General features: G+C 38.3%; 2 protein-coding genes across 3 annotated transcripts in view; one reads left to right on the top strand and one right to left on the bottom strand.

Annotated features, from left to right (window-relative positions):
* urahb (urate (5-hydroxyiso-) hydrolase b) overlaps positions 1 to 20000 on the bottom strand; it is a 464718-nt gene that overhangs the window by 163730 nt on the left and 280988 nt on the right. The window lies entirely within an intron of this gene.
* The window catches only part of mafb (MAF bZIP transcription factor b), a 64068-nt gene that overhangs the window by 34938 nt on the left and 9130 nt on the right, over positions 1 to 20000 (top strand). The window contains exon 3 of one of the 2 annotated variants that reach the window (XR_014534305.1): positions 2315 to 2447. The exons of the other annotated variant lie outside the window; for it this stretch is intronic. The gene's annotated coding sequence lies outside the window, so the exon portion shown is untranslated. The remainder of the gene's footprint in view (positions 1 to 2314; positions 2448 to 20000) is intronic. 2 annotated transcript variants of the gene reach the window in all.

Raw genomic sequence — 20000 nt, 5'->3', positions numbered from 1 at the left:
TAATTTCATTGAATTTGTAATGAACGCTGTAGTTTTCGTAAATTGTAATAAAATAAAAAAAAGGGAAAGAGGTTTTGGTCTTAGGGACTAGTCAAAATGCCCCTACAAGGTCAAAACTGCCAGATATTTCTATCCTTGTAGAGACCTTTATCAAAAGTTATTTTATATGTACACATATATAATATATATACAGTATATAATTCAATATAAATCCATTATTTTTCACTATTATTTGATTATGTCCTTTTTAAAATTATATGTAATTATGCTTGCAAGGTGCTATGCCCCTATTTTGAAAGAGGATTATTAACTAAATTGTTATGGAAAGTAGCCCTACTCTACATCCTTATTGTTTGTGAATCCATTTGGTCACGTGTCACTCCAAGCCTAATAATCCGTATCATATCATATTCTAGCAAATTAGATTTTTGATATCTTTTACATTTTTTAACAAAATTGTCAACAAAAAATAGTATCATATCGTGAAATCTAAGGTTCATACCTGTAAAAGACACACACACACACTCACACACACACGCACACACACACACACACACACACACACACACACACACACACACACACACACACACACACACACACACACACACACACACACACACACACACACACACACACACTATCCTCCATCTGTCTGACTCTTTGTCAGTATACATGAGGAGTATGTGCAAAGTCCAGCTCTCAGTTCATTATCAGTGTTTATTTGTCTCCTCTCATCCTCAGTCAAATCAATAAACTCTATGACCCTTGTTTTTATGGGTTCGCAATTATATTCTTTTATTATTACATATTTACATAGACACTGTGTAATATCTTGCGCTGGCTTCTAAAGTTTTATGAGAAGCACGCTAATTACGGTGTTTGTTTTGGTGAGTGTGTGACCGGCGTGACAGAGCCTGAGTCACGCCTGCTGCATTGGCCTGCTATAAATAGGGACCACAGAAGGCCCTCCTGTCGTGCATGTTCTGCAATGCAGAGAAGCACAGTGGGAATTCTGGGAGAATGAGTCCAAAGCTGCTAGGATGTGGTCACAGGGCAAGGCTGTGTCATTCACAAATCAGGTGATGTCACCAAGGGGTCTAATCTACCTGACTCATATACCTGAGAAGACCTAAAATAGGAAACTGTACCATAGGCAATTCATTCAGCAGCATAAATTTGAGCAATAAAAACAGCCGGCTGAACAGCAAGTGAGTTATTAAATGATTGAAAATAAATGCATTTCATTTAATAAATCTAAGTTTAAATCTGATATTATTTGAGGTTTTGGCTCTGCATGGGGAAAAAAAAGCTTTGGGGTATGAAATAGTGAACGGTGTAGGTTTCTATTAAAGGAGCCTTATGTATATTTCCATGCACATTACTGTGCATAGTGCATCACAGCACCAATGTCCTTCAGATCTCTTCCATCATCCCCCCACCCCAACACTCTCTCTCTCTCTCTCTCTCTCTCTCTCTCTCTCTCTCTCTCTCTCCCTCTCTCTCTCTCTCTTTCTCTCTCTCTCTTTTCTCTCGCTCTCTCTCAATGGGTTATGTCCTCTCTGCTCCTCGCCCCCAGGTGGGATGTCTCCCTCAGCAGATGATGTGATTAGGGCTGCAGTGGCCTGGCCACCTTTTCACCCACATATACATTTGTGTCACTCTCACCATGTCCCAGTCTTTATTTCATTATGACCGGGCATCCAGCCACAAGGGGACTTCATATGAGAAGGCCATATGTCTCTTTCAGCAGATGTCCTAACAGTTCTGTGATAGTATAGAAATCAGCTTCATTATCTCTGTCATGCCCTCTTTTCCACTGTCAGCATGCAGTTTCTTATTAGAGTACAATAAAGACAGACAAACTGTTTTTTTGGTGGTAATGGATAAAACTTTAAATTGGATATCATTCGTGAATGAAGCAGTTTATTGCAGTATTTGTTCCGTGACTCGCACTTACATAAGAAAGCCCTCATCCTTCTTTTTTTTCTTCTCAATCTCCAGCTGTTTTTGTCTTCCTTTGTCTGCCTTTGGTTATCCATCATGTCTGAACACAGCGCAGGTGGTGTTGTAAACTTTCACTGCATTTTTTTCCCGAAGGTGATAGACTGTAGCACTTGCTCTTGACTACCACACACACACGCACACACACACACACACACACACACACACATACACACGCAAGCACACGCAAGCACACTGTCACTCAGTACTGGATGTCAGAAGCAGCTGGCTCACAATGTTAAAGAACAGAGAGTGTGAATAAGATCTAACCCCTTTCTGCTCCTGAAAAATATTCTCTTCTCTCCTCTAGATGGGTGGAAAACGTGAGTAGAGAAATAAAGGACAGTCGCAGAAATCAATATGCACGACTGGACGGCTGGTCATTTGTATTCTACATGTGCTGCTTGGGAAAAGACGCAGAGACAGGAGTTAGAAAAGCAAAGGTTAATTTCATACATCAACTTCCATCTGCATATTTTTTTCTGAAAGTGTGGTGTGATATATATATATAAAATACGTTAGGGTTATTCATGTTAATGGCAAAGTTAGGACAGATTTGGCTTTATCTGCCTTTTATAAATGGTTTAGTAAAGACAAAGTGGTACACGTCAAAGTCAGAATTAGCCATATTATACCCAACTTTTACTTTCAATTTTTCAGTGACTTATTTTTTATTCACATTTTTTTCAGCATGGTCCAAAACAGGAAAATGCAAGCAATCCTATATTGTATTATAGCCCTATATTTCTAAGTGTTATTTTCCTTTTCAGTCACACGACTTTCCTCACAAAACTGCTAGCATATAGGGCTATATATATATATATATATATATATATATATATATATATATATATATATATATATATATATATATATATATATATATATATATGTGTATATAAACGTTTGGCAGGCCACATAATGACGGCCCTTTAATGGGTATAATGTGTCATCGGTGAATGCTAGCACAGCGCAAAGTGATAAACATCAGTAACTAAATCCCCACAGGGGCGGAAAAGTTCCAGCCTGAGACGCCATTGTTCTGCATCCTCGACAAACCTACAGTATGCACAGGCTTCCTCAAGGAAACAATCAAATACTCTGCTGTTTCTGGCACCGGTTCTTTATTGACTGCGACTGGGCTGCATTAGGCATTCAAATACATTCAATATTTAAAAAAAGAGTGTGTTTTTATGATACCATTGTAGAACCTGGGCTTGCACATGTCCCCATGTTCTACATTAACTAGCAGAGGTAGTTTCAATGCTAACTGTAGCAGATTATTGTGGGATGTGTAGTATTGAAGAATGGGAGATCTTTTTTTTTCTCTAAATAATCCATTTTGAGAGGCGTCTATGTCCCTTTCTCAACAATTGTGTTTGTTATCAGAAAAATGCACAGGAAAGAAATACATCTGCCGTTGCTTATTTCTACAACCTATTTCTGTTTTTGTTACGGATTCACTGCTACACTCTTTTCTAGATTGTTGTAGAAGAAAAAAACAAGCACCTCGTGTCGGATTTTCACTGTGCCGTTTTCCACTGGTTTTCACTGGCCATGATTTTGATTGATTTAATAGACTTTAGACTCTTTTTCCTTAAGTTGAGCTCTGTTTTTAACATTTATCACACACATTTTATAACTCAGTGAGCTGCGATATATTTGTCATATTTACTTTGAGTGCTGATCAGCGATCAGTAGCCTTGCGAACATTAAAGGTTAAAGTTCTTGGGAAATGAACACTAATACCTCATTGTGTTCTTCTTCTTCTTCTTTTTCTTCTTTCACTAACAAAATCTATAGCAGCACATAGGATTATTCCCACACTGAAAGGATAAACACAGATTTGGCTATACACTTGTTTCTGCATTAAAAAAATCCATGACAAAATTACCGAACTAACAAAGGCGATATCTCTGCACCATTTCCAAATAATATTGACAAAATTTATTTTCTATAGAACATCATTTAGTGTTATGGCCAACAGGAACAATTCAGCATTCACACTCTAGCAGCTTTATTTGTGCATTTAAAGCTATACTTGTTTCAGCTGTCTTCAAGGTAATATCATTAACCAGTGATGATAGTTTTCAGCAACATCACCAGCCCAAGTACAACTCAAAACCCACACAAATTAGCTAAAACAAAAACATTAAAAAAAAAAAGACTTGCTATAAAACATCATCTTAGCAACTCCATAGTGTTTTTAAATAAGCCAAATCAAAACTGTACTTCTTCTGCACATCCTTTTGTTAGTGAAAACAAACATGGGGCAAGTGTATCCATGCCCCAGTGGACACTTGTTGCAGTTCCTATTTCTGACCACTAGGTGTAAAAATAATTATATGGAAGATAAGTGGGGCAGTGAGCTTCCCAAGTGCGCCACCATTGCTCTAGAAAGGAAAGTGAATCAACATCGTCATATATATTTTTGTAAAAATCGGAGTTAAATAGTAATTGTAAAATGTATTGAGTTATGAAATAGACCTTTAATTTTTATTGGCCGATTAATGTAAATGGTGCGGCTTCTTAGCCCACCTGCACCTATAAATGAATAACCACTGTATAAATCAGAGACCAAATCTTGTACTTGCTTTACACACCAATGAGGTCACTGTGTCTGTATCTATCTGAGGGACCTAATTCACATGAAATAATGTGCAATGTAACACACATCTTTTGTCCTTTATCTAGCACATTCCATATGCCAGCCTTTAAATCATATTAAACCTGAAATTATTCTCATATATTCTTCATGTGTAGACATGTAGTAGAGTTATATTTTTTGTGAAGTCTATATAGCCTGAAGGCTTAAACTTAACGTCTATTTTGAAATATATATTTAAAAAATATATTTTTTAATCAGTTACTTGTACTGTGTACCTGTTATTGTCCCCAGAAGAGTCGAGTCTTGACCTAGGTATATAAATCTGTACACTGTCGTAGACTGCGTGTATCGCACTGCTCCACTTTTTGTTCCTGGTATGTACACCTTCAGATGCTATGAAACGTTCTTGTCTTTGTGAGTGTGCTGCTGGGCTTAAAATACATCTGAATGTGATGTTTGGTGTTACTTACAGGGATACATAGAAGTTTTTTTCTGTTTGCTCTGTTTCTAACTGCTGCGCTTGCTGGTCTGGTGTTCCTGTTAGACCTTGGGTAACCACAAGTCTTCTTTTGATGTTTTCACTTCTTGTCCTTGGACTCAGAGCTGATCAGTGCATTTTCAGCCAGTGGTGTAATGTTCTGATCACTCCTAGCTTGTGTTACACTGGATAGTGTGAGTCATATAGCGACACTAATCAGGCTTCCGGTGAACTTTAATGTCTAGATTACCAATCACCTTTCTGAATTAGGAATGATCGGAGAAGGCCAATTTGTGGTCTTCTGTGTCCTTCTGTGTGAAAATGACCTACAGTAATTACTCAGACTTGATATTTCCATCCTTTTAACCCTCTGGAGGATGTTCAGCAATCTCTTCTTCTATGTACAGGTTATAATGAGATGAACAGATTATCCAGTTGTATAGCTGTGTGACTATCGAAGATATATATTCGTGTTATTATATATATTGTGGAAAAAAATCTGCAGACTTTATGAGTGAAAAATACAATACATAGAAAGTGTGTTGCTGAGAGTAATGTATGTAGATCAGATATTTGGACCTTGACTTATAGCAGTAAGTCAAGCTTGCTTTGTGAGGTGGTGCTCGAACACTAATGATTGCAACTTGTGGCAGAAATAAAGATCTAAATTTCAGCTATATAAATTGTAGCTATTCTTCATAAATATTCTTCATAAGTAAACAGCTTGAATACATTATATATCCAGCTACACAACAACAAAGTTGTTTAAGTATGGTGAAATTATGTGCCGGAAATCAACTACATGTAATCAGTGTTCTAACGAAAACCTGTAACAATATAATATAATATAATATAATATAATATAATATAATATAATATAATATAATATAATATAATATAATATAATATAATATAATATAATATAATATAATATAATATATCATGGAAATGAATTGGTATGGTGTTGGGACACATTTTCTTTGCTATGACATAAAACAACTTTACCCATAAAACAAATATATTTTACACGTCATACATTTTTATGTTATCACTATGTAATACAATATTTTAAGTATATGTTCAGCAAAAGCAGAAAGTAAGGATTGTAATCATATTGAAAAATCACTTGACAGTAATTATTCATTTTATTTGTATAGCACTCTAAACAGGAAGACTGTCATGCAGCTATAATGAATAATATTATTGATAATTATGGAATCAGAATTCTTTCTGAAATTGAAGGTCTTGATCAAAATGTGGGAGATATAAAGATTCCATAATTTAGACAGAAAAAGTGTGGTCTAAACCGTTTTAAACTAAATAAACCAAACTTGAGACACACCAAGACACACAAATTTTTTTTATTTGAAGGCTCATGTAAACTGAAACAAGCAAGAGGACAACTTTAACATCGGAACAAAACTATACTAATAAAGAGGTGATGCTCAGGAAGACTTTTTTAAACCATACCAATTTCCCACAGAGCTGTTTCTTCTTACCAGATGTTCATCTTGTTTTTTTGTTTTTTATGTAAGGATTTGAGGGACCCCTTTTTCTTCTATCTTCACTCTGTTTCCAGGGTAGTGGCTAAAAAGAAAACAGTTGAAAGGAACTTAAAGCGATTCAAAGGTCAAATGTGCAGCAGTTTCATCTTGCTGTGAAATTGATAATTGATTTTTGACTGTTAGCTAGCTAATATTTTGTTTCTTCCTGAAATTAGCTGGTAATATCAGCTGGTTAGCACAATAAATCAGGGCTACAAGTTCTGTTTCTTTCTTCTATGAAGAAAAGAGGTTCTGCCCAATCACATAAAACAAATGTGAAACACCCAAAGAAATACATTATATGGGCAAATGTATTGGGACACCTGATTTTTCCAGACATAAGTGGTAAAGTTGGACAATTGTATAGGGTGTCTTCGGATGTGGTAGCATTTTAAATTCCATTTACTTAAACTAGAAGACCCAAAAATGGTCCAGCATGACAATGCCCCTGTGCACAAAGCCAGTTTCAAAAAGATATGGCTTTCATGGAGTGAATGGAAGGTCTTGAGTGGCCTGCTATAGATCTGGAATTATAGAATTCATCTGGGATGAATTTGAATGCTCCACAGCCACACTCCAAAATCTAGTGGAACATCTTCATCTTCCCAGAAGATACATATACATAGTTTATGATCAGGTGTCCACAAACATTTGTCCAAACAGTGCAAATATACTGTATATTAAATGTTGGTTTTTTTGCAAAACTTACCTTTTAATGTAATTTTGATTTTGGTTGCAGTAGAAAGGGAATCTCTACCAGTTGATAAATGTTTCATTTCCACTGCCTTTAAGATTACAAAACTGTTCTGATCATCCAGTTTTAGAAAAGGTCAGCTTTAATAGCACACGGCTTTGTACAGAGCGAATGACACAAAGTGTAAAAATAATCACAAAACATTATGTGCTGTTAAGTGCCCTTCTGACAGCTTTATTCAGGATGGCACATTTCCTCTATGCCTGTCAGCACATGAGATCCAGTGCTGTAGTTTTTGTCATACTAAAAAATTCTGTGAACTCAAAGTACATCAGCAGGGGCAGTATGTATAGCTGACCCTCTATGCAAATGTCACCAGAGGCCATTGATACAGGGGTTTGTTATCAAAGGTTATTGATATATTCCTATATTGTTAATAGTAAGGTTGATGATGTAACCAATATCAAGGGCATTTCATGAAAATGTAGGTTAAGGCTTTTTGTTTTCAGCGTGTGTCTGTGGCCAAGACAAACCGTCTGGTGTCTGTTGTATAGTTTCAGGTTAAATTAAAAAAAGCCTGTGTAGGCAGTTTGCTTCCTTTTTCCTCATGGTGGAGACGATATGAGGCACGTCTCTTAAATGGAACATTAAATCGTGTCATTTACTTATTTTTCTGCATCGCACCTCTGACCGCACACTGACTTTCCCCTTCTCGCATACACACTGAAGAACCAATCAGAAAAGCATTAAGCATTACTAATTTAATTTTACACACACACACACACACACACACACACACACACACACACACACACACACACACACACACACTACACGCTATGCTTTACAAATTTTAAATGAATTTATTAATGGAAGATCCACCGTGAATTTTTAATTGAATAATAGTGTTTTGGAATCTAATCCACACTAACAACATTACCAATAAAATTGTTGTACTGGATTAACTAAAAGACTTTAGTTCTTTTCTTTAGTATTCTCTTTTAGTAGTACTCTTACATCTCACCTGTCTGTACTGTGATATTGTTAGCTGCTAAATGCCAGGTCTTTAAATGTACTAATGTCTCTTGCTCTCTCTCCAGTTCATTGTTCTTTTTTTGTCTGTCTCCATCCCTCTAATGTGTGTCAAGTGCCTGCTTTAATTGCTGCCATTTTTTGTTCAGCTCTGTGTGTGTGTGTGTGTGTGTGTGTGTGTGTGTGTGTGTGTGTGTGTGTGTGTGTGTGTGTGTGTGTGTGTGTGTGTGTGTGTGTGTGCGCATGTTTGGATTGCACATTCCTCTGAAACCTCAGTGACCAAGTCTTTGTGTGTTAAAAATCACTCAGGTTGCACAAATGGAAAGATGTTTTTCTGGAACATGTCCAGAGTTCCAAGTTGCACTTTTGTACCCTGTCTCTGTGTGTGTGTGTGTGTGTGTGTGTGTGTGTGTGTGTGTGTGTGTGTGTGTGTGTGTGTGTGTGTGTGTGTGTGTGTGTGTGTGTGTGTGTGTGTGTACAATTCACTCTTTCTTTCTTAAAGAGTATAAATGCTGCATTTCCAGTTTCAAATGTGTATTGCTGTTTTTAAATAAATAAATCCATTATTATTATTGCTAATATTATTATTTGTATTACTATTATTATTAGTAGTAGTGGTAATAGTGGTAGAATGAGTAGTAAAAATAACCATTATTTTAACATCAACATTAGTAACTAATAACTTTTTTTTATAACATTTATTTTATCATGTTTGTCTCTACAAATTTCAAAAGTCATATAATCGCCATCAAATTTGGTCTTGCAAAGCAATAAATACATGGGCCTAAAAACACACACACACACACACACACACACACACACACACACACACACACACACACACACACACACTCAAACACACACACTCAGTGTTTTACAGACTTTTTTATTTATAATAAATGAGTATAGGACCGAATAAATGATAAATGAACGAAAAAAGTAATGGAGAAAGATAGAAAGTTGTAAAGACAAACCCAGTTAAAAGGAGAAAAGAGTGTGAGATGAGATGAGAATGACATGAGTGAGTGACAGCAGCTTACAGGTGCTCTGTGAGTGTCGCTCTGTTTGTGTATATTATTTAAGAGAAGTCATTGGAGAGATCATGTACCGCTTAATATTTTATCATCTCTCTCTCTCTCTCTCTCTCTCTCTCTCTCTCTCTCTCTCTCGGAGCTCTGACGGCACATAGTGAACTGCACTTACCCATCCAACCCCCATACCTCTCTCTCTCTCTCTGTCTCTCTCTCTCTCTCTCTCTCTCTCACACACACACACTCTCTTACTCTCTCTCGGGTGTCGGCACTCGGTCCGTGTTTCCGCTGGCTGGATAGCGTTACTGGCTGTTTCCTCATATTAGCAGAGCTATCAGGTCGAGCCATCGATCCTCTACTGAGAGCGCTCTGAGGAGAAGCCCTTCACTATACTGCTGCTGTCTTCTTCACTCCGGATGGTAGTGGGGTGTGTGTGTGTGTGTGTGTATGCGTGTATGGTGGGAAGGGTGGCCCAGAGAGCTGCATATATATACAGTAAATATGTGTGTGTGTGTGTGTGTGTGTGTGTGTGTGTGTGTGTGTGTGTGTGTGTGTGTGTGTGTGTGTGTGTGTGTGTGCCTCTATTTTTCTGTCACATTTGGTGTGTGAGACATGTAAATAGATGTGTGCTTATACAGAACACACAGTAACAGCTTTTGTCATTTACTTCATTAGTTCAGTAAGTACGGTAGTGCAAGTAATATAACACACACACACACACACACACACACACACACACACACACACACACACACACACACACACACAGAGACACACACAGACAATTATTCATTCATTCATTCATTCATTTTCTCCCGCTCATCCGTAATTCGGGTCGCGGGGGCAGCAGTCTAAGCAGGCCCCCGCCTTTGACTGCCGCCCAATCCTCACAGCACTGTCCCTTACGGTCCCTCCTGCAGCCCACGGGAAGCACAGACAATTATTTCCTGCTAATGTTTATAAATTCATTAGTCTAATAATGGTCATAAATACAGACCCTAATTTACTATATAGTACTTCCAGAAATCCATGAATATTCTTATTTTGTTCTGTTTGAACTGAATTTGTAAATATTGAATGTATGTTTTTAGATACAGCGAACCATCGTTTTGTTGAATAAAACTTGAAAGTTTGAAGGAACTTAATTTCTTTTCTCATTTTTGTGATTGGAATATGTGATGGAATAGGAGGACAGGCCTTCTCCAGGATTTCCATTGGATATTCGTACATCCAGATTTGGACGTGCCATCAGAGCATGATTAACTGGATAGATTAGATAAATAAATAAATAGATAGATAGATAGATAGATAGATAGATAGATAGATAGATAGATAGATAGATAGATAGATAGATAGATAGATAGATAGATAGATAGACAGACAGACAGACCTCATTGGCATCTATACTGTTCTGAAGTAGAACAGACATTTACAGTTAGTAAGTGGAGGCTGATGACTTTGAAGTATTAATTTCAATAACATACCATTTTTTCATGCCCAGAGTTTTCCTGTAAATCTTAAACACCTCGTTGTTGTTGTTGTTGTTGTTGATGTTGTTGATCTTGAAGCTGAAGACAGTTCCGAGAATGGAAGAACAGCAGGAGCTTGGGTGTACATATCAGAGTATTGCACTGAAGGTTTCCAAAGTTAGGATGTGAGAATCAGGTGCAGTGCGCCGTTTTCAGCACGCTCCCCGGCGGCGTGTTCCTGCGTTCCTGCCGTCCTTATCGCTTCATTCATTTTGCGAGCGTCCGCGGGTCATTCCAACGAGTAAATGGAAGTTAATTACACACGTGTATAATTTGTTTATCACGAACGACGACTGTTCGAATGAGACTAATTTATCTGGGAAATTAGACCTTAATTATATCAATAAGAGCATTAATTATCCGGTCCTATAGCACGCCGCTGCCTCGGTTTGTATAGGAATTGTACAGTAAACAATAATGGTCCATAAATTAATATGCTTAGCAGCTATAAATAGTCATTGTTTATAGCAGACGCATGTACATGAAAGGGGCTAGTGTATGTAATTGCTATGTGTAGTTAATCCTATACAATAGCTACTGCTGTCCATCTGTCAGCGTGGGGAAGGTGCTATATTTCACAGGCCGGGGTGCAGAACGAGCTCGAAAGCGGTGTTAGAGCACACCAGTGGCCGCATTGGGTACTGCAGCTACCTGGGTGTCTGACCAGACCTTTACTATACAGGTGTGCGTTGTGTTTTGTTTCTCTTTCTTTTAATCGCTCTTTTTATATATATATATATATATATATATATATATATATATATATATATATATATATATATATATATATATATATATATATATATATATATATATATATATATATAACATCAGTATCAAACGTTTCATCTTATCAGCCAAGCCCTGCAAAACCTTTTTTTACTACACTGGAAACGTGAATCCTCTGTAATCACTACTTCATTAGGTTTACCTGTAAGTGAAGCGTCTCACCCTGGCTTACCTCATGGCTGACCCTGGCCCTGTCTATGTGCACTAATGAATAGCTACATAAGAGAAAGTTAATGGCCAAGTCATAAAGCCACAGGCTGAGTGTGATTGATGTCTGTTCATTAAAAGCCTGTGTTGAGATACTATCTGTGCTATCTGTCATTCAACACTCAGATCAACCTCAACTCCTGCCTCTCACTCACACGGAAGTTTTTTTTTTATGCATATATGAATACTGTAAAGGATGTTTTGCACTGGGGCTGTCATTTTCGGCCCTGCTGATACCCTCTTAATAATCTTAGTGCAAATAATGGATATAATCCAATTTCTGCAATTTTGGGTACATTTGATAGAGAGGTACACTTATTTCTAAGTATTTGAGTCATTTTCTTTAGAATTTTACACCCACAAAACTGTAATAACACTTTTTTTTTTTTTAATTAACAGCAGATTAAAGAACTGTATAAAAAGCCCAGTCCAATTGATTAATTGGTTGTACTCGTGCTTAAATTATTAAACTTCAGATAAGGAACTAGCACTTCAAAAACAATAATATGTCCTAGCCAGCTAAGAGGAATACAGCTGATTGAAGCACTAATAATGAGGGACCTCTATTTGTATAGTTGTACAATTGTAGGTCTAATTCATTTTTTTCCCCTTTTTAGCCTTGCATTTGTGCAGAAACACAGTGTGGTGCCAGTACTAGTCTGTTTGATTAGCTGCAGTCAGAAGTCAAATGTGTGTGTGTGTGTGTGTGTGTGGGGGGGGGGGTGATCTCACTGTAATCAGTTAAGCCAGCTGACAGAGCGGTGCACATTATTGTGTTATCTATATCAGACGCAGGGCTGTGTCCGTGTCTTTGCATGATGATGGACCTGAGCAACGGTGACTGGAGTTAATGGCTTTTTAAATGTCATGGAATGTCACAGAATGATAAAATGGGAATCGGTTATCCCAGGTTAGAGTGCTCATTTCTCTGAGAGAGGTAGGCTTGTTTACGTGTTTAGTCATTCTCTGGTTCTCCACTTTTCTCTTTCTGTCCCGTCAACCCTCTTACGTCCTCCCTCCCTAACACACACCCAGAAATGTGACAGGATTTAGTGTGTATGCATTGTGATCCAGAGTGTTAGAGTGTGACATCTTGTGAGTGAGTTCAGTAAGCGAGTGTGTGACAGGTGAAAGACTGTCCACAAGGTGTAATAAAGTAAAATGTCTGTTTTTGGCACTTCTTTTCTTGTCTTGTCTTTTGACTTGTCTTGTCTCATATATATATAGTTTATAAAAAGCACCGCTGACTGTGTCGGTCTTTCTCTAAGGCAGTGTAAGCTGTAGCTCAGCTCTGTTCGAGCTCATCATTAGGGCTGTGGCTGCAGATCACACACAGCTTTAACCCAGTGCTCTTAAAGCCCACACAAATCCCCACTGGCCTGCTACGTTCAGAAGGAGTGAAGGAACGTTATGGGTCCTCGATATCTAGGATCAGGTTTTCTTTTTTTGTCCTACTGAATGTTTAAGTGAAGGAGACGAGCTGATCAGAGAAGCGCAGAGTTAATCACAGCACAAATCACTGTGTTTCTATATACTGCTCCTGCCCTGATGCTTATAAAGTTATTGATAAAGCCATCTTTGCCTCTAAATTTATTTAGATTTATTATGTTAGAATCATAAAAGATTTAACAATATTGTGTTGCTTTCCGGGGACATGCATGAAATACTAAAACACTTTTTATGAAGTGTACATTTTGTATTTATTATAATTACAATATTATATACCAAATACTGTATAAACATTTGCTATGTAATGTATTTTTTCCAGTAATTATATAAAAAAAAAAATCCTAAAATCACCCCAATTTTAAGATTTTGATAGTGTCATTATATTTGTCTTTACCATGCAGGAATCTTATGGGATTACATTTTACGGAATAACGCTTTGTTGGTAAGACATTAATGTAACATTGAGTCATTTTCTAGAATGTAGGCTGTAATCTCATATAAAATGGACATAAAGTAATAGGTGTTCCCTGTGCATTTATGACTAATGTACAATATTTAGATAATGGGACAGTGTTGAAATCATCAAACTTTTTTCCTTTTTTTTTCATTTTATTGTAGCTCTAATTAAAGTCCCAGATGTTGCTTATTGTTATAAATTGTGTTCCTTCCCTCTTCTTATGTTTAAAGTATATCCAGGCCTGATTTCATGATCTTTTATTCCATGCCTCACCACACTGCTTACTTTAGTGCGTCTCCTCTGTGTGTTCAGGCCGTTAGCCAGCACTGGTCTGCAGTTCTGTTCCCTCACAGTGCTCGTGTGCTTTGGCCTGTAAACCCGGCATTGTAAACAGGATTGCTGGGACTGCGCCGCTACATCACACACATTAGTCCTCATTTATAGAGCCTCCTTATGCATATGAGCCTCTCTCTCACCCCATGCTCCAACCTGCCAGACTGACTGCATTCTAATGGGCCCCACACACACACACACACACACACACACACACACACACACACACACACACACACACACACACACACACACACTGCATTCTAATAGGCCTCACGACAATTAAAAGCACCAGGGGCCGGTCAGGGTCACGGGCACACCACCGCCTATGACTCGCATTATGCAGGGTCGTCAAGCACACACTAATTACGGAAGATGATTTAATTAATGGCGCAGTGATACCCGCCACTTGCAATTAAGCATCTTACTACGCATGTATTTTTTCAACATAAAACCACACCTCCTTTGTTAACACCTTTCTCAAAAGGAAGCACGATTTAATACATCGACAAACTCAGCCCATCTAAATAAATAAAAATTATTTCTGGCTTGTTTTAACTAGAATTTTTACTTAGAGACAGTCATCACCAGTTTGTTCATCGTTAGCATGCCATATACTGTCGCCCATCAATTTTCCATTTAACCCCAAGACAGAGTGACCCTTGCACCAAAAATCTGAAACCCCGCCACTCTGAGCTGCTCCTGTTTGTTTTCCTGCTTCCATTAATGATTTAATTTGTGTAGTTAATCAGCGGTAAATTGAGACAAGGCAGGATCGTGTTGCTCAGTCAGTGTATAAAACAGGCCTGCTATTTGCCCGCTGCACTGTTTATGCACCGTGTGTTCATGAGAGATCACAAAACACAGGTGACATCGTGCAGAAATATGTGCAAACCTCGACTTAGCTCTGAACTCATATCTGCTCTCGAAAGGCAAAAATGTTTTTTGTCTTTAAAGAACTAATATTTCAAACTGTAGCTCTCCTTACCACTGTTGTCCTTTTCTTATTCCTATCACTCGTATTCAGAAAGAGAGCAAAAAAAAGACATACTGTACAAGCACATGCACAGATCTCCAGGGACAATAAACCAACTGACTGAAATGAGGGGGGTAGGAGGGATAAAATGTATAGGATTTATGCATAATTGGTGCAATGCCTCGTGCACTCTGAGGAATTAGACTTCCACACGGCGATCTGAATCACTCACAGAGCACGCTCGCTGTGTATAGGCAAATATACACACGCACATACACACCACACAACATGCATTCATCCATGCTCAAACACACCCCCACAAACAAAATCCCACCTTCCATTATAAGGATTCTTACAAATATTCAGCATCAAACAAATTAATTTGCTTACTGCTCTTATCTCAGGCCAGGTTCATAACATCTGCAGCGGGCCAAATCAATTGCGCAGCACATCACCCAAAAAAAAAAAAAGGTGTGAATCCTGTTAAAAATGTTTCACCTTTAAAATTCACTGAGGTTATTAATCAGCTTCTGGTTTCTTTCAGAGTGCATGCTGTAATTTGTCATTGCTCACAACCAAACATATACACAAGCGCTTGTATACACACACATTGAGGTGTGCAGATATGCTGCAGTGTACAGAAGGTCTTTCAGTGACAGAGAGCTGCAGTGTGAGTGTATGTGCACTGATAAACGTAAGCTCGCACTCGTCACTTACTAAAGAATAGAGCTCTTCTGACCTGCCCTTTAAAGCAGGCTCGAGTTTGAGGAATTGTGCGTTACAAGTTAGAAAAGGACAGGAATGTTCATTCATCAGAATAACACTTCTCAGCCCGCTTTCATACGTTCAGATCCTTCAAAATTCTTACGAGGTATATAGTGTCAAAAGTTATAAAGGTTAGGGTTAGGGGTGGGGTTTGCGGTTGTTTTTTATCTTCATTTGTTTGGAAACGAACAACGTTGTCCCCACGCAGTGAAATACTTTATATCCTTAAAAAACAGAACACAGAATTAGCAATTATATATATATATATATATATATATATATATATATATATATATATATATATATATATATATATATATATATATATAAAAATAAAAGAGACAGGGTCGCTACACTCCCACCAAGCTGACGGAACTGACAGTCCAGAGCAGACTGACCTCCCTGCTTCACTCACTCAGCTCCAATCAATCTGCTGAAATCAAACCCATCAGGTCACCTTTATGATTCTGAGAGAGATGAAACTGAAACTACTGCTATTAAATGCTTGCATGTGCTATATTTAGTGCAGCCATACATTAACACATCTGCAAAAAATGCAGACTTTTCACACCAGGAATTTTTTTTGCTGAAGTGCCATTAGACAGAAGTCGATATCAATGTTAGAGTGCATGCCAAATCATTAAAAAAAAAAAAAAAAAAGGCTCTCCCCTGTCACACAGCTTTGAATTTATTCGAGTCAAGTCAAGGGTAAAAAAAAATCAGAAGTGTAATAATATATATAAAATATAGTGTAATATAAAAAAATGATAACTTTTGGGTCTGTTTGTGTAAAACCTATGAAGTTGTACTTCTATTAATTTGTAGAAATATTTAACACATATAATATGATCTACATCCTTTTAGTGGTACTTTTATTATACATTAATATATTGTGCTTCCAATGTGCCTAAACAAACATTTTGCCGAAGAGACAGATTGCGATGAGGTACATACAGTATTAGCGAGACAAACACAAAAAGTAAAGAGAGACACAAAATCAGTTAAAAAATTATTTTCCCTGGGCCATGAATGGAACTACTGCGTCGGACTGGGGAAGTGTGCAATCGGAACGGAAAGATGGTGCCAATCACATTTTAATGCTTGTACAGGAAGAACGGTCTTATATATCTTTTGTGTTCGGGACACATTGATCCATGCATATAATCCAAAGAATTACACACAGTCTCTTACACACACATGCACATATATCTTGTTTAGCAAAGAAAGTTGATGCAGCCCGGCATAAGACCATGGTATCCCGCCAATATTCATTTCAGATATCGCATAAGCAATTTCATCCCACAAATCAAAAGAGGAAAAAAAAAAAAAAAACAGACATCTGAGTAATGATGATGACTATTCTATAACATCATAACTCTGGTATTGTCGTGCTGTCAGTTTTTCATAAGCCAGATTAAAATATAGTTGTGTTGATGGGAAGTAATTTATTAAAAAGTGCCATTAGGCTTATTTACAACCTGATCCTGGTCTCCTGCCAGTAATACCATTAACTGCAGTGTTGAAACTCATTATGTTATAAAATACACAATAGTAATTGTAAAACGACAAAGGTGCATTATTATAATTTTTTTTTTTTTAACTCGGTTGTTGAGAACGAGAACGGGTTTGTTGGGCCTCTCAGGCTGCCGTAGGGCCACAGTATGTGCTCACGCAGCAGAGCATATGGCCAAGGACAAGCCAAGTGTGATCTCACCGAGTCCTGCTCATATACAGCGCTGTGACTCCCCTCAGTAGCACTACTGGCCTCGTAAACTGACCACATTATCACGACTCACACTGTGCACAAAAACACTGGATAATCATCACAATAAAATTCTCAGAGTCACTATTATTTTAAGCGAGACGCATGATCCGTGCTGCAGGAAATGATTAACTGTCCATTCTTCCCTGCTACGTAAAAAAAAGCTGGTCACCCCCTGAGCATTTTGTCTGACCCCTCTGACCCATCGCCATGATCTTAGTCGCTGTGTTCTGCCAAAATGTCATCACAGTGTAAACAGTCACGATCAGAAAAACGAGTCTACAGATGAACATCAGCTCGCATTGTGTTTAACGTGATCTTTAAAAACGAATGCCAAATATTGGGGTAGAGATTAGCTGGAGTTATATTTGCTCAGGGATTAGGTGGGAATTAGATTATCCCATGTCAGAGAGAACTTCTGTGCTGGCTTATCCCACTGGTTGACTATTTTCCCTTATTTTATTTCTAACACGATTGTGCTGAAGAGATGTGCAGAGTTTCTTTCTGTACACGCGTTCTGGAGCAGCTCGTCAAAACGAACTATGTTTAAAGATGAATTCAGAGTCACTCGATATTTGTTTTATGCTCACAACAGTGTGACAATATCAACAAGCAAATAGTCACAAGCGAGTAGTTTAAACTTCGCACATGGTGGAGAGCTACAGTGCCGTGCACGTGTTCCCTTCCCCACTCCTGCAGCTCCACAGGCTTGCGCTCGGTACTGTTAGACAGTTGGTGATACGGATGTGTTCGTTAGGGAAATCTCAGCATAGCTTCTCGGCTCGCTCTATGGCAGGTGTACCACAAGCTGATCAGATGCTTGAGTAACATGCACACATGTCCCTGTGGGTATGGGAGCCACGATGTAAGGCCCCTCCTTGGGATTCAGCCCCTTAAATGACACATTCAGTCATGCTGTAGAAGAGCGAGTGAGGATAGACATGTGAGAGTGAGTCTGTGAGCGTGGGTGAGATAGAGGCCCTTAGTGAGTTGAGCTGCAGCTGGAAGGCACCATTAGGAGGAACTGGGAGGCATTTGAATAAATCGAGTCATTAGGTAGCCGTTTGTGAGAGAGCCGTCACCACCTGACAATCCAGCAGTGCCAGTTCTCTCTCTCTCTCCCACACACACACACACACACACACACACACACACACACACACACACACACACACACACACACACACACAGCCTCACTCCCACTTTCTCACGTGCCCTCCTGCGGCTCTGCAGGGCATCACAAACCTGTTTCCTAAAATACAGGCCTTCTGGAGAGCCAGACTCACGCTGTCACTCCTATCAGTTCCACTGCCTTTCATTTTTCACTTTTTATTTTCCGCATATGGCCAAGAAAATGTTCAACATATGGGGACTATTGTTGCTGTACACATAACTCAACTGTTAATGACAGTGCATGATGTGTTTGTGTTAACCTTATGATGAAGAACTCTCTGCCTACAAGCCTGGAGCCTTATGTTCTTACGAAAAAGATGAGCGAACAGACCGAGTTACACAGAGCGGATAAACACTGGAGCGCATGCAGGAGCTTTGAAAAAACGCTGATATTCACAACTCGCAAACCAAATTATTATGCATTATGTAATTACAGCGGTGTCCACTGATCACACAGCCCATAAATGAAATATGTTATTTAATGAATTATGTATCAAAGCCAGGACAGAGAGAGAGAGAGCGAGGAACAGATAAAGAGAGATAGAGAGAAGGAGAAACGGCTAGTTCAGTAAGATGTGGACCTCAGGTGGACATGCATGATTCAGACAGCGATGAAAAGCTAAACAAGCTGCATACAAACAAATCTATATGATATTCTTTGATTTCATGTGGTTTATACTAGATGTCTAGAAGTCTAGATGTTCAATATGTAGAATGCCTTTTCTTTCTACATATTAAATTAATTTCTGTTTTCCAGAGGGTCGAGTGATCGTCAGTTGTTCGTAATAGAACTAATTCTGTAGTTTGTTATTTGTTGGTGTTGTTTGGATTGTTTTGTGGGTTTTTTTGGTTTAGGGATGCCACCGAGGGGGTTTAACACTTCAAGAGAGAGAGAGAGAGAGAGAGAGAGAGAGAGAGAGAGAGAGAGAGAGAGAGAGAGAGAGGAGTAGGCCTGAGAAATTGCTCCATTGTAAAGAAAAGAATAGCTAAATATCATGCCATACATAAATTTTACATTAACTCCTGTGCACAGCTGTTTAAACCAGCGAACTTTTCTTTAATCCCTGCATTTCATTACAGAGCATATAATCAGGAGAGCTTAAGATCTAAAGCAGCAGAGAGACAGAACAAGCAGCAGAAAGATCACCTCTGTCATACAGTACAGAAGG

Source organism: Silurus aristotelis (genome assembly GCF_946808225.1).
Source record: "Silurus aristotelis genome assembly, chromosome: 7".
NCBI classification, from domain to species: Eukaryota; Metazoa; Chordata; class Actinopteri; order Siluriformes; family Siluridae; genus Silurus; species Silurus aristotelis.
The sequence above is the reverse complement of the archived record's forward strand: the minus strand, read 5'-3'. Positions and strand labels throughout refer to the sequence as shown.